The sequence below is a fragment of the Oxyura jamaicensis genome, chromosome 26, assembly GCF_011077185.1.
Source record: "Oxyura jamaicensis isolate SHBP4307 breed ruddy duck chromosome 26, BPBGC_Ojam_1.0, whole genome shotgun sequence".
Taxonomy (NCBI): domain Eukaryota; kingdom Metazoa; phylum Chordata; class Aves; order Anseriformes; family Anatidae; genus Oxyura; species Oxyura jamaicensis.
This window is the reverse complement of record NC_048918.1, coordinates 6,072,984-6,086,195: the sequence shown is the minus strand read 5'-3', so window position 1 is coordinate 6,086,195 and position 13,212 is coordinate 6,072,984.

The window sequence follows — 13,212 nt, the reverse complement described above, 5'->3', positions numbered from 1 at the left end:
CGGGGGGGGTCCGCGCCCGGGCCCGCGCCCCGCATCCCCCGGCACGGCGCGGCCCGCACCGCTCCGCACCGCCCACCGACGGCGTCACCGCGCAGCGCGCCGGGGGCGGGGCCGGCGCGTGGGGGGAGGGGAGGGGGCGAGGCCGTCTTAGGGGGCGTGGCCACGGAAGGGGGCGTGGTTGTAGGATGCCCCGCCGCCGGGCGCAGCCGCTGCCGCGGGAACCGGGCGGGGCCGGGAGCCGGGCGGGGCCGGGAACCGGGCGGGGCCCGCCGCAGCGGCCGGTCGGGTACTGGTGTGCTCTGACTCCGGTGTGCCCGCGGTGCTCGGTTCCTGTGTGTCCGAGATCCGGTATGCCTGGGTCCCGGCGTGCCCCGTTCCCGGCGGTGCCGTTCCCGGCCGGCCCGGGCCGCCGGCTCCCGGTTAGCCCCGTTCCCAGCCCCGTTCGCAGCCCCCGCAGTCTCCCTGACCACGGCTCCCCCCCGCGATTTGCATTTCCAAGCGCAGCGCCGTGGCAGGCCCCATGTGCACGTTAATCGGGGCCGTTCCTCACTGCCGGACAGCTCCCCACGCCCGCTGTGTCCGAGCTGCGGCCGGTGCCACCGGGGCCTTACCCCCGCCGGGCTCCTTCCAGCTCTCCCACCGCCCGGTCGCAACCCCCTCCCCCCGATCCCGTGGGCCCGCCGCGGCTGTGGCCGGGTGCGGCTCTCCCCGTCCCCGGCCGCGCTGTCGGGAGGACTCAGCCTGCGCCGGGCCTGGCCTTGGCCGCTGGATGGCACGCGAGCCCCGGCGGAGGAGCCGGGGCAGGGCCTGGGGCGCTGCGGTGCTTGGGGCCGGGGGGCCGGGGCGGGGGTGGGGGGAGCGTGCTGTGGTGCCCCGAAATGCTGCGCTGCGGCTTCCCCCGGTGCCCCTCCGCTCCCCGGGTGCCCCGGCCGTGCCCGGGAGGGGAGCGGTCCGAAGGATGGAGGCGCAGGATGTCGCCCTGCCGCCCTCAGCCCCATTGTTCTCAGTGTCAGCAGGAGCTGGGAGAGGAAATGGGGGTTCAGGAGGTGCCGAGCCCCCCGCTGCTGCAGGGAAGACGAGGAGGGAGGGGGCAGCGCCGGCTTCCAGGGGTGGGCGTGTGGAGGATGCAGATGGTCCCATGCGGTGCGGGAGATGAACAGCTTGGTGTCCCCTGCCAGCCGGCCATGCTGCCATGCACACCGTGAGCAGTGACTGGGAAGCCACGGGATCCTCAGGCAATGGTGTATTCAGGCCAGACTTTGTGAAAAATTAAAAAGATGCAAGTGGTTTGCAGGGCTTGGGCTGAGAAGCCATGAGGAGGCCAGGCATTGTGGCGGGGGCTCCTTCACGCACAGACCCTCCCTCCTGATGGCATGGCGCTGACCAAGGAGTGAGGCCGGGCCACAGGCCAGGGTCTCAGCAGAGCGGCCCCTTCTCCTCCAACCTCTCCCCAGGGTGGCTGCCCCAGCCCAGCCCCAAGGCACAAGATGCTGGTCGCAGCCACAGTTCCATGTCCCCAAGGCCCACACATCTGGGGGAATCAGGCTGGCCTGCAGAAAGGGGAAAGCGCTGTGGGCTGGCAGCACCAATGCCCCCCTGAGCACCACTGGGATGCAGCAGCACCCTCCATGCCTTCACTGGGAGGTGGGCTCCCGATGTCCCACATGCACCCAGCCTGCAAACAGCCCCTCAAAGAGGGGTGGCAAAGTCCAGAGGACAGAGGCTGTGTGCCTGGCCAGGGCTCACAGGTCCAGCTCAGAGCACGCATGGAGACAACCCCTGGTCCTGCAGCGTGTGCTGCGGGAGCCGGGCACTGGCACCCTGTCAGCCGCTGCCACAATGGAGCAGGGAGAAGCAGAACTGCAGTTCTGCATGAATGCATTGCTGTTTGCTGTTCCTGGCCTGGGCCACACTCTCTGTGCTCTCTGCTCAGCCACCTTCCCCAGCCCGCTGTGCCCCAGGGCTGCAGCTCTGCCAGTGCTCTGCACGGGGCAGCGGCACCCACTGGTTGCCCCTGCTGACAGGAGTAGCACTGTGTGCAGCGCCTGCTGCCTGCCTTCCATGTTTTCTGCTTATGTCTGCAATGGACCCCTTTGATTTGCAGATTTTAGCTCAACTTCCTTGCACGGCAGAGGCAGACATTAAAGTGCTTTCTGGTGTCTGCGTTTGCCTCATCTCTCGAGTAGCTCACAGTATCATTCATGACATCTTTGTAAAGTAATAGCAAAAGCTTCAAACACGCAGCCCTGCAGCCTCCAGTGGCTGCCCCAGCCATGAATCCACACCCTCCTGGTCATAAAGCACTTCCCAGGAACAGTGAGGAGATCTCCAAGCCTGTTTTTCCAGGGAAATTACTGCAGCATAATAGCATCTTCAGCTGGAGCCCGGCTCAGACTCTGAAGACATGTGGCCAACACCTACAGCCCTTCCTCTCCCTCCCTTTCCAGCGGTTATGCTTGTTTCCTTGAACGTTTATGGGTCAGCCGGAGTCAAGATTGCTAATGAACAGGGTGATTATGGCCCAGGGTGTTTCTCAAGCCATTCCCGATGGGGTGCTGCACAGAGAACGGGGACAGGGATGGGGACAGGGCTGGGTCAGCCTGGGGAAGGCTCCTGCGGTGCGCAGTGCTGTCGGGCAGCCCTGCCTGCCTGAGGCAGCCCTGGTGCACTGCATGGCATTTCAGTGGTAGTGACAGCCCTGGTCAGGCTGTAAAGCTGGTAGTGAACTGTCTCTCTAAATTGGGTTTTGTGAGCAACAGATTAGGAGCAGTTCAATATTTATCCCAGCATGGGGACCACATACTGTCATAAACTGAACAATAAAATACTGTTATTTTGTAACCTTTAAGCTATATTTAAACTAAATGTAAATTACAATTTTTAAAGATCTGTTTTTATTCAGATTTACATTTCTATTACCAGATTAGATCAAAGGATTTCCTGTGGAAGATTATTTTAGGAACATTTTGGGGCCATATACCTGTGGTGCTGCTCTTAATTTGGACCAGTCATAGCTCTTCCTCAGTGCCACCCAGGATTAATTCCAGCAGTAGAAAAGAATCACCCCACAGATCTGCTCTCCTGAGTGGAAAAGCACTGGATTTGGGCAAGGATACCGATGAACTCCCCTGCATCTCCATCAGAGCACCGCACCGTGCTCACCCCGGACAGGGGCCCAGCTCAGGGGGAGTTGTCAAGCCAAAGGCTCTGCAAAACCATCCCCTGGTCCCCTGCTGCTGGCAGGTCCTACTCAGATGACTCAGAGACTGGTGACGATCAGGATCAAAGCAGCCAACTGTAACAGCAGAGCTGTGTGAGCCCGGGGCCTTCTCCTCCTGCCTGTCTGCCCCACGGTGGGGTCCTGTCCGCACCCCTGAGGCCCCCTCACAGTGCGGCCATGGGAGCTCCCAGAGGCGGTGCAGGATCCAAAGAGCACACCGACGTCAAAGACAGGGCAAAGTCTGGCAGGACACAGAGAGGTGTGAAAGGCAAAATGCCATCACGTGTGTGTGGTACACGTGATTGCCAGTGGAGGACCAGTGCCCGCGTTGCCTGTCGAGTGCTCTGCACCAGCCTGGCCACATCCTGGCAGCGTGCTGGGGCAGCAGGAGGAGAGCAGGACTGGGCTGGGGACATGTCCCACCTGACATGTCTCCTGGAGCTGGCAGCGAGAGAAGGAGAAGCATCTTTCTCTGCTGCATACCTGCGGCACACAGTTGCACTGCGGGCACCTTGCGGCTGTGCCGTGTGGTGCATCCCAAATTCACTGTGGCCCCCGAGCTCTGCCCTGGGATGACCGCGGCACTGTGGGCTGGCTGCCTTTTGGCAGCGTGGTGCAGGGACGAGCGCGAGCATGTGAGGGTGCCTGAGCACCCCGGCCAGGGCATCGCCTTTCATGAGGCTTTGTCTGCACCATCACTAATAATATCAAGGTGTTCTGCCAAGTTCCTTCCAGCAAACCCATGACTTCATTCAAAGTGACAGGGGACCTGATTTATTATACTAACGAGCCACTGATAAATAAACATGACCTGAGAGAATCCCAATCCCACAATTCCATTCTTGTTTGGTTCCTTGGGGGAGATGAAAGGTTTCCTGCAATTTCCCAATGCTACCCAGAATCTCCCCTACTTGGTCTGCCAAAGCTTTCTACTGCTGTCGAGCCTGGCATTTGATTGAATTGACAGAAGCAGCTTATTAATTGCACTAATGAGGGGCTCAGAAATATGGAGCGGTGGAGAGAGTCCAGTGTGGCTAATAAAACGCTCAAAGCTGAGCAGAGCATAAGGTCACCGTGTTGCCAGGCTACTGGCTAAGCTGCCTGGAAAAATAATATGTGAACCAGTAGGTGACTCTGGGAAAAATATTGCTCCATAACTCACATAATTAATAGGACAGTGATCCTTTATTTTCTTAGGAAGAATATTCAGTAGGAAAGTCTGAGTGCACAGACGTTGCAGCCTTCCTGCTTGGTGCGCGGGGATGGCAGGGGCTGAGCAGCTGGAGCAGTGAGGGCTGCAGCCAGGCGGGCAGCGCTGGCCCTCGCTGCCTGCAGGGTCCTGCGGCCCTGATGGGCTTCTTCAGGCAGCTCCGCTAACCCATGAGCAGTAATGGCACAGATAAGCAAGAGCCCAAGGCCAGGCTCCAGAAAAAGGTGGTGGGAAGGTATCCACACCATGAACTATCTGTGTGTGTGACCTGAAGGTAGATTACAGATATCTGGTAACGTCGAGGACTCTGCCCTGTGTTTGACCTGTGCTAGTTTCCCAAATACCATCACAGAGAGAGATAAACAAGGCTGATTAGTGCTAACAGTAACTATAAATTTGGCAAGGGGATGTTCTCGGGATCTCTGATCTCTTGAGACATTGATTCCCACTGGGAATTTACCATACAGCTCCTCAGGGTTTAGAGCAATAAACAGGAATATTTTTGCTCCAGTAGGAAGGAAAAAAAAAAAAAAAAAAAAAAAAAAGGACAAACACTGATCTTAATCTTTTTCTTTGCATTCAATTTGGAGCCCCCATTCAAGTTTTCCAAGTTGCACCTCACCAGGGAGCTCATCCTCATACCGAGACTGTTATCTTAATGAAGCCCTGGAGAACAAGCCCTCTGGTTTGCAGTGACAGCCCTGCCTAAAGCAAACACTGTTCATTGCTTCCCCTGGCTCTTTCAGGCTCATTTGGGCCTTGGAGCCATGACTGGGGGCTGCTGTGTGTGTGTGCTGTGGGAGGGGAGGTGCCGGCCCCGTGTCCCTGGGGTGCTGTGACACCCATCCCAGCAGACTGGCATGGGTATCGCCTGCGGGGTAGCTGGGTGCGGATGCGGGGGCAGGAGGCAGGAGGAAGGGCAGCCTCATCCCCGGGGCTGTGGAACAATGGCAGGGAAGGCAGCAGGGTGCTGGCAAGCACAGGGGGGATGGGGGACGGGGGGGGGGGGCCCCCGAGGGGGAGGGGGGGGAAGTGGAGTTGCAGCTCAGGTTTCCAAGGTGGAAAAGCAATGTCTTCCCTTGCAAATTGCCCGTTTTGTTTTGTTTCCTAATCACTGCTGACTGGGCTCGCACAGGCCGAGAGGACCGGGGGCAGCTGCCCGCCATGCAGCTCGCAGGCACCATGATGCCTGCCCGCCAGCCCCAGGGACAGCCCCAACCCAGCGCCCGCATGCTCCCCACGGTTCTTGTGGCATCATGGCCAGGTGTGGGGAGCCCTGGGGCTGGCCCTGGGCAGCTGAGGCACCCCTGGGCTCAGCTACTGCAACCTGTCTGAGCACAAAGCTGCAACTGCAACATGGGGGGTGCCCGGGCAGTATGGGGTGGGCACACAGCGCCTGGACGTGCCTGCGGGGCCTGGCATGGTGCGGGTCAGGCCTGGCCGGGGCACAGAGCTCACTCAGCCTCAGCCCTAGGCTCGGGCAGGCATGTCAGTATTCACAGGCTGGGGTTACAGCCCCTTGCCCAGCCCGGGGCTCCTGCCCAGGAACACGGGCTTCTCGCCCCAGAGCCATGTGCGGAGGGGCTGCAGGGCAGGGACAGAGTGGAGCAGCGTCAGGGCTGGGCCTGGGGAAGGGGGAGGCAGGGCCGGACCTGCTGGCTGTGGGGTGCTGGGATTTTCGCTTGTATTCCCACTGCAGCTGAGGTGAAACTCAAGGTTTTCTGGCACGAGGGCTCAGCTGGCCGTGCTGCAGCCTCCGTCCTGCCGCCCAGGGTCTCCCGGGCAGGGCAGCCCACGCCACTACCTCATGCCCATGGGCCCCCGCCAAGCTCCCTCTGCCGGCTCCTCTTGCCAGCTTGAAATTCACTTGGGAAAAAAAAATACTTAAAGAGACTAACAAATAACAAACCTGGCAGATGGCCAGTGATTCAAAGGCTCCAAAAATGAAGCCTAAATTTGAAGCTGGCCACGCTCCCTGCCTGGTTTGGCAGCAACGTTGGTATCTGAACACCTGCCAGGGGCAGGAACAACTGTGGAGCCTTCGGCAGGATGCGCTGCTCGGCGCTGGGGCAGCCAGCCTGCCCTGGCTCTGCTGCTGGGACAGCAGCAGGCAGGAGTGCTGGTGGTACCAGTGCCCTGGGCTTTATTCTCACAGAAAGGGACACTCTGGGTGCAGTGAGCAGGTGCTGGGCCAAGGAACATGCCCTGTAGAAATGTTTGCAAAAGCAGGGAGAGGCATGGTGCATGCAGCAGGCAGAGCAGCGGGGTTCATTCCAGCCATAGCAGCGAGTCTCAGCGCAGCCATGTCACACAGCTCCCTGAGTCTTGCCGACCTCCAGCCTGGCCGAGCCAGCTCTGCTCCCTGCCCTGGACAGACCGGCATCACCAGGCTGCCCAAACACTGCTGGATCTGGTGCTGCCTGAGGCCACTGGGGAGGGAGGCATGTCCAGGCCGGCTGCATGGCGGGGAGGCACACGAGAGCTGCCGTCGGGCCGGCACTCTGCGGGATAAGGCAAACTCCACTAATGCCAAGTGACACCAGGATGCAGAGGTGCGAGAGGGCGGAGGGGCCACGGGCTGCGGCCAGAGGAGCGGTGGTGGGCGGGTGCTGCCTGGCCTCCTGCTCCCGGGCATGGTGTCATGTGAAATGGTAATTGGATCCTGGGATTTGCTGAATGATACCGTGGATTATTTCACAGCCATCATGTCTCAGTGTAATCTTGTTATGGTATTACGCAGCCACGTGTACACACAGCTCTGCGGTGCCCACAGCTGGTGATGCATGGGGATCTGCCCAGCATACACTTTTTCCAAAGCTTGGTCTGAAACCAAATGGCAGAGGTGGCATTTGGCTGCTGAGAGTGGGTGCCTCCTGCCACCCTGCCTCCTGAAGACAGGCTGGCAAGCTGCTGCTGGCTCGGTGACAGATAATTCCTCTCCCTCAGCACCTTGCCGCCCTCCTGAGCCACAGCCAGCTGATCCCACCACTGGGACGGCATAAATGCTCCCCTGATGGCACAGCCCATGGTGCTGGTGAAGCAGGTGTTGGCAGGTTTGCAAGAATAGCAAACGAGCTGGGACAGAAAAACAGCCTCCACCACAGCTTCCTGCTGTGGTCCGGCAGCCCCGTGGAAGTGGAGATGCTCCCTGCATTTTGCAGAGCCTAGAGCCAGCTGGGGGCTCAGTGCTACTACAGTGGAGCTCCTGGGCAGAACAGGAGGCACTTGCCAGGCTAGCACAAGCCCCTGGGGTTCCAGGGGCATGGCTGGAAACATCAGGGTCCTCCTCCTCCCTTGTCCCTCTGGTTTGGGATGGGGAAGAGGAAACCACGGGGCAGCTGCGTGAAGCAGTTGCAGGCTGAGCCATAGCGCAGCCCACGCCCTGGGCACAAATTCTGTGTTTTACTGGGGGATTAATGATCTCTGGTGCTTGTGTCCCAATGAACTTCCACCTACAAATAAGTATTTGTGCCTGGCAGCAATGAGTTTAATCAAAAACAAGCTTTTATAGCATTTTTTTTGGTTTGTTTGTGCCCAGCTAAAACATTGCAGATGCAGCCAACTCTCCCACAGCAGATTTCTAGCAAGTTAACTTTGGACTAAGATGATAACAAATTATCTGCTAAACACACATTTGAAGGGAAGTTAATGCTAGCATGTTTGACATGTCTCTAGCTGCTCTTACTCTAATTTTCTCTGACTTTTTTTTAAGCCTGCAAACCAGGGGAAGGGGTACAGTGTCTTTATCCTAAGATGGAACATGACCTCCTGCTTAAACACAAGGCTGGCTTTATTTATCCTAAAGTTGGGCTTGAGGAATAACAGAAATGTTTGTTGTCCCACAGAAGACTAGCTTATCAGCTGTTATTAGAGCAGGGATGATAACTCAGAATGAACAATTATTGGGCACTTTTAACCCCATTCTATGTTTATGAAATATGTGAGATTTATTAAGATTATAACTGTGGTCATTGCAAGGATTTTCTTCTGAATCTCTTTGGAGCCAGCACATGCATGTGTCCTGCATGTATGCCAGCATTCTTGCCGTGGGCTGTTGTGTAGCTGTGACTGTGTAGGTAGGTCAAAAGACATTTCATAGGGCACTTGTCCAGGTGAGAAAGCAGTTCTGGCATGTACATAGGAGTCATTAAATTGTTTTATGCAACTTCTCTTACCTTTACAGCCCAACCACAAGAGTTTGTGTAAACTAAACACAAAAAGCACATGAAGAAAACAGAACTGAATTGGTCAGCAGTGAGAGCTAGCTTTCACAGGTACTTTGCAATATTTACCCAAACCTTATCCCTGGTAATGTGGACTTGGAGGGCAGAACTCAGGGTGTGTTATGTGTTGACTCCCCCATCACAGCTTTCTTGTTGCTCACCACTACAGACATCACTATCTCACAGAGAGCAGCTGTTGGGCCTGCAGCTCAGCAGTACAAACACTGACAGTGTTTCTGTGAGGGCATTTTGGATGAAGTGCAGACAGGGGAGTGGGATTTGCTGAACACAGAGAGTCTGCAGCCAGAGAGAGCAAAGCATCCCTGAGGGGAGGCAGGAGGGAGGTGCGGACAAGCGGTGGGATGCAGCAGGCAGGGCCCACAGCAGCTGGCAAAGCACCAGCTGCTTCTCAGGCAAAAAGTCACCTGCAGCCTAGTCTGACCCTTGCTGCTGGCAGCGCACAAAATCCTGGCCTTCACTGCAGCAAAAGGCAAAGTCCCATCAGCTGTACCAGGGCCAGGACTTCCTCCGGGGCTGTGCACTTTGGTGGTGCTGGACTTAGGCCTGTGTTTGCACAGGGACAGGACCTGACCCACTTCAGAAGGTGCCGGCTCTGCAGTGGGCCCCTGGGACGGGCAGCCGGCCAGTGCCTGGGGTGCTGCTGCCTCCCCCCACCCCCCACCCCACTGCAAGCACCGGCCCCACTCGCTCCATCCCAGTGCTGGGGCTTGCAGGGACCCATGGGGACCACACTGCGCGTGGCCTCGGGGAGCCATCAGGCTGCCCAGCCCTTGGCTGGGCTCACCAGGGCTGCTCGCATGCCAGCAGCCGGGATGTGTTGGAGCACGCAGTGGCTGCAAGCTCCTCTCCAGGGATCTTTCCTCCAAGTAAGCAGAATTGAACAAAGCCAGGGGATAGAGGCTTTCCTGACATTGTCCATCCTGGCTCTTTGGGAACAGAACAAGTGGGGTTTTGGAACGAGCAACGCAAATGTGTATTTACACATGCACACAATAGGTCGTGTGCTCACCAGCGCTGAATGAGGAGCTAAACGTGGCTGTGCTGCTGCCAAATCCTGCCAGCAATGGGAAGGCCAGGAGAGCAGCACTGATATGCACAGCCACAAAGAAGCTGCCAGCACGCGGAGCACTGCATTCGCTTTCCTTTTGCCTGTGTTCACATCCGTGTAGCCTGGGAGGCTGCAGGCAAACAGCAGTGTATTTAGAAACTGCTCCTCAGCCTCACTGCTCCCCCAAGCTGCACTCTACCATTCCAAGCACCTGGCTGATCCCACACTGCTGCCGTCCCTGTGGGCAGGCAGCACCATGGGGGCAGCTGGGCAGGGCTGACAGGGTACAGACACACGGACCAATGTCTGTGCTGGCTCTCCATAGCCCCACGAGGGCCCAAGCCCAGCACTGCAGCTGTGAATGGATGTGAATGTGCTCTACCAGCCCCAAAGCTGCCCTGCTTGGACACCCAGTCTGAACAACCAGGAGCTTGCCTCAGGCTCTGCATCCCCCAGACTGGTGTAGGACACAATGAGCATGTCCCTGACCTCCTCCCTGCAATTTCTGCCTTCCCTTCCCAGCTGTCACCCAGCTGTGGAGCAACCCAAACTGGGCAGTCCCTGGGGCTCTGCCCTGGTCCCAGCCTGGCCAGGGAGGTGCTTCCTGCAAGGACAGGCATTCAGCCCCAGTGCCTGCTGCAGGAGCATGCATGAGGCCCAGGGGCTGCGAGCACAGCCATCCGGCAGGTGACTTCCTTCCCAAAGCACCTTCCAGCTTGGTCACCTTCATTCACCCCACACGTGGGGACCAGGGCTTCCCAGATGGTGTGGAGGGAACAGGCTCCTTGTCATCCACAACCAGTGTGCTCAGACCAGGAAATCCCAGGCCTCTGGTGCTTGCCAGGCTTCAGATTTAAAAATACTTAAGGAAAAGAATCCTCCAGACTTACTGAGGCCAAAAAAAAATCTGGGCAGGTTTCAGAACAAATATTGATGGTTGTGTTTCATCTCCTCAGCAGGCTCCTGCGCTCTGGCCCTTGGCTCGGCCACATCTCGACATGGGAGGGGAGCACGCCAGACAAGAAATCCGCTGTGTGCTGCAAGGCAGAAGTGCTTGGCCATGCTTACGAGCCAGGAGCAGCCCCATGGTGGCTGGTGCTGTCGGTGGAGCTTGGGACTTTCACATTTCACAGCCACAGCTGTGATGTGAACCCAGCCAGTGCTCACCCTCTGCTGCATCTTCCCCTGGAAGGCACCTGCTGGCCCTGCAGCCTGGCCTCACCGCTGCCTGCAGTCAACACATGCAAATGCCAAAGCACAGAGCAAGTGAGGGCGCCTGGGCAGAGGAAGAGGAGGAGCTCAGTGCTCTGCTGCCAGCTCCCTGCACTGGTGGTCAGCTGGGGCAGCAGCAATGCCTGCCCCCATTGCAGCCCTGGGCAGATGTGAGGTGGGACCAGTGCACCCAGAGGCCGAGAGGCTTCTCTGTGTCCTGAGTCAGCCAGGCTGTGCCCAGAGGGAGGCTGTTTCACACCTCTGAGAGTGTGCTAAGCTCCCCCAGGATGATGTAGAATACTACACAGAGCAATAGTGTGTTGTGCTACATCCCAAGGAAACAGCTGCTGCAGCTGCTGCAGTGCAGGAGTGGAGCTGGAGAACAGCCTGGAGCTCCAGATTTCCCCTTGGTGAGACTATCCTGAGATCATCACATGAATAACTGAACCTGCCATCCTCCCAGGAGCAGTCCAGTCACCAAATGTGCAGGCAGTGGAAGCTGACCCTGGTGGTGGCTTGTGTGGAGAGAGAGCAGAGCTGCAGCCAGATCGAAGATCAAAGGACGTCGCAACAGATGCCACCAGCATCCGACAGCTGTGGGCCACCCAAGGCTGAAACAGGTTCTCTGGACGGGGACACAAGGGAGAGTACAATGCAGGTGAGGCAGTGCTATTGACCCATGAAGTTATTTGATGTGGAATATGGTTAAATTATTTGCAGAGCCCCCACCTTTTCCTCCCCACCCCAAGAACAGGAATAGAGTCATTAAAACAGCATGTTCTGGGACAGCAGCAATCCCGTGGGAGGGCTGCACACAGTGAGAAGTACGCCCACCGCTGTGGCCTGACGCGGTACCCCTGCCTCCTCCCTCAGGGATCCCCAGGGCTGCCTGAGAGCTCTGCAAGGAAGATCATCCCAGTGGCTGGTGAAATGTCACAGAATGGGATCCTGTGGCCGGTTGGACTGGTCTGGGTGTCCCCAAGGGCGCTGACCCCAGTGTGAGGGGGACAGCCGGTGGGGTGTTCCGTTGCCTGCAGCACCCCAAGGACTGGGTCTCTATGCCCTGCACCATCCCAGTACCATCCCATCCCAGGACACAGCCCCACCAGGATGCGATTCATCTCCAGGCAGAGCTCTGAGCTGCTTCTCGCCAGGGAAAGCTTCGGCCCCTCAGGTGTAGAGGCACTGACCCCTGCCAGCCAGCCTGCAGGCGGGCTGCTGCCCTTCACTTTCCCCAGGGAGAACACTTGAGCAGAAAACCTGGCACTGCCGAGATGTGCTGTCAGGCAGCCAGCACTAGGGAGGCAAGCATGGGGAGCATGGAGGGAATGAGCTGCTGTGCCGGGAACATATGGGGCAGCAATCTGCAGGGAAGGACGGCAGCCCCCACGTTCCTGGAGGAGCGAGCAGAGACCTTCCAAGTCCCCAGGGAGCAGGAGCCAGCACTGAAAGTACATTGAGCACCACCACCTTCCCCCGGCTGCAAGGACAGCAAGGAAAGAGGAACACAGATACAATTTCTTGTGCCAGATAAGCTTCTTGGCAAAAGGCAACAGGCTGCTATACTCTGTACCAGCAGCAGCCCAAGGAGACGAGCCAGAGCGTGCTCACCTCAGGAGACGAGGAAGAGGCGCAGTGCAAGGGTCGTGCACATGGCATCCCTTAGGGCTTGCCGTGTGGTCTCCACATGGCCAAGGAACCCTTACTTCTGGGCAAGCGCCCTGCTCTTGGCCACAAGGACCCACGCGTGCACCACAGGCGAAGGCTCCCCACGGAGCAGCCACCCCCAGCCCTGTGCCGCAGCGTCGGGCCCAGCCGCAGGGGTGGCAGGGCTGCCCTGGGAGACACCCTGTGAGGCCATCCTCTGCCTGCTGCCGCCCAAGTTAATGTATTTGCCCACATGCCCCTGCAACTAATTTTTGTAAGGAATTCATTCTGCTGCCATCGTTAACACTTACTGGTGCAATTAATAGGCTGAGGGAGGGTAAGAAAAACCTCAACGCCCATCCCGCTGGCAGGGCAGCAGATGCAGCTCTCTCTGAAGCAGTCATTAGCACCTGGACTCAGGAGCACTTTGCAGTTAACAGTCCTGAGGAGCACTTTGCATTAACAGTCCTGTTAATCCTTCGTTTGCTTCCCAAGGGAGGACGTGTTTGTGAACCTGGGAGCAACCAAGTTCCATGTGAGCTGGAGGGAAAGCTTCTTCACTCGGAGGGTGACCGAGCACTGGCACGGTTGCCCGTGCTCATGGAGTCTCCTGCCCTGCAGGTATTCAAAG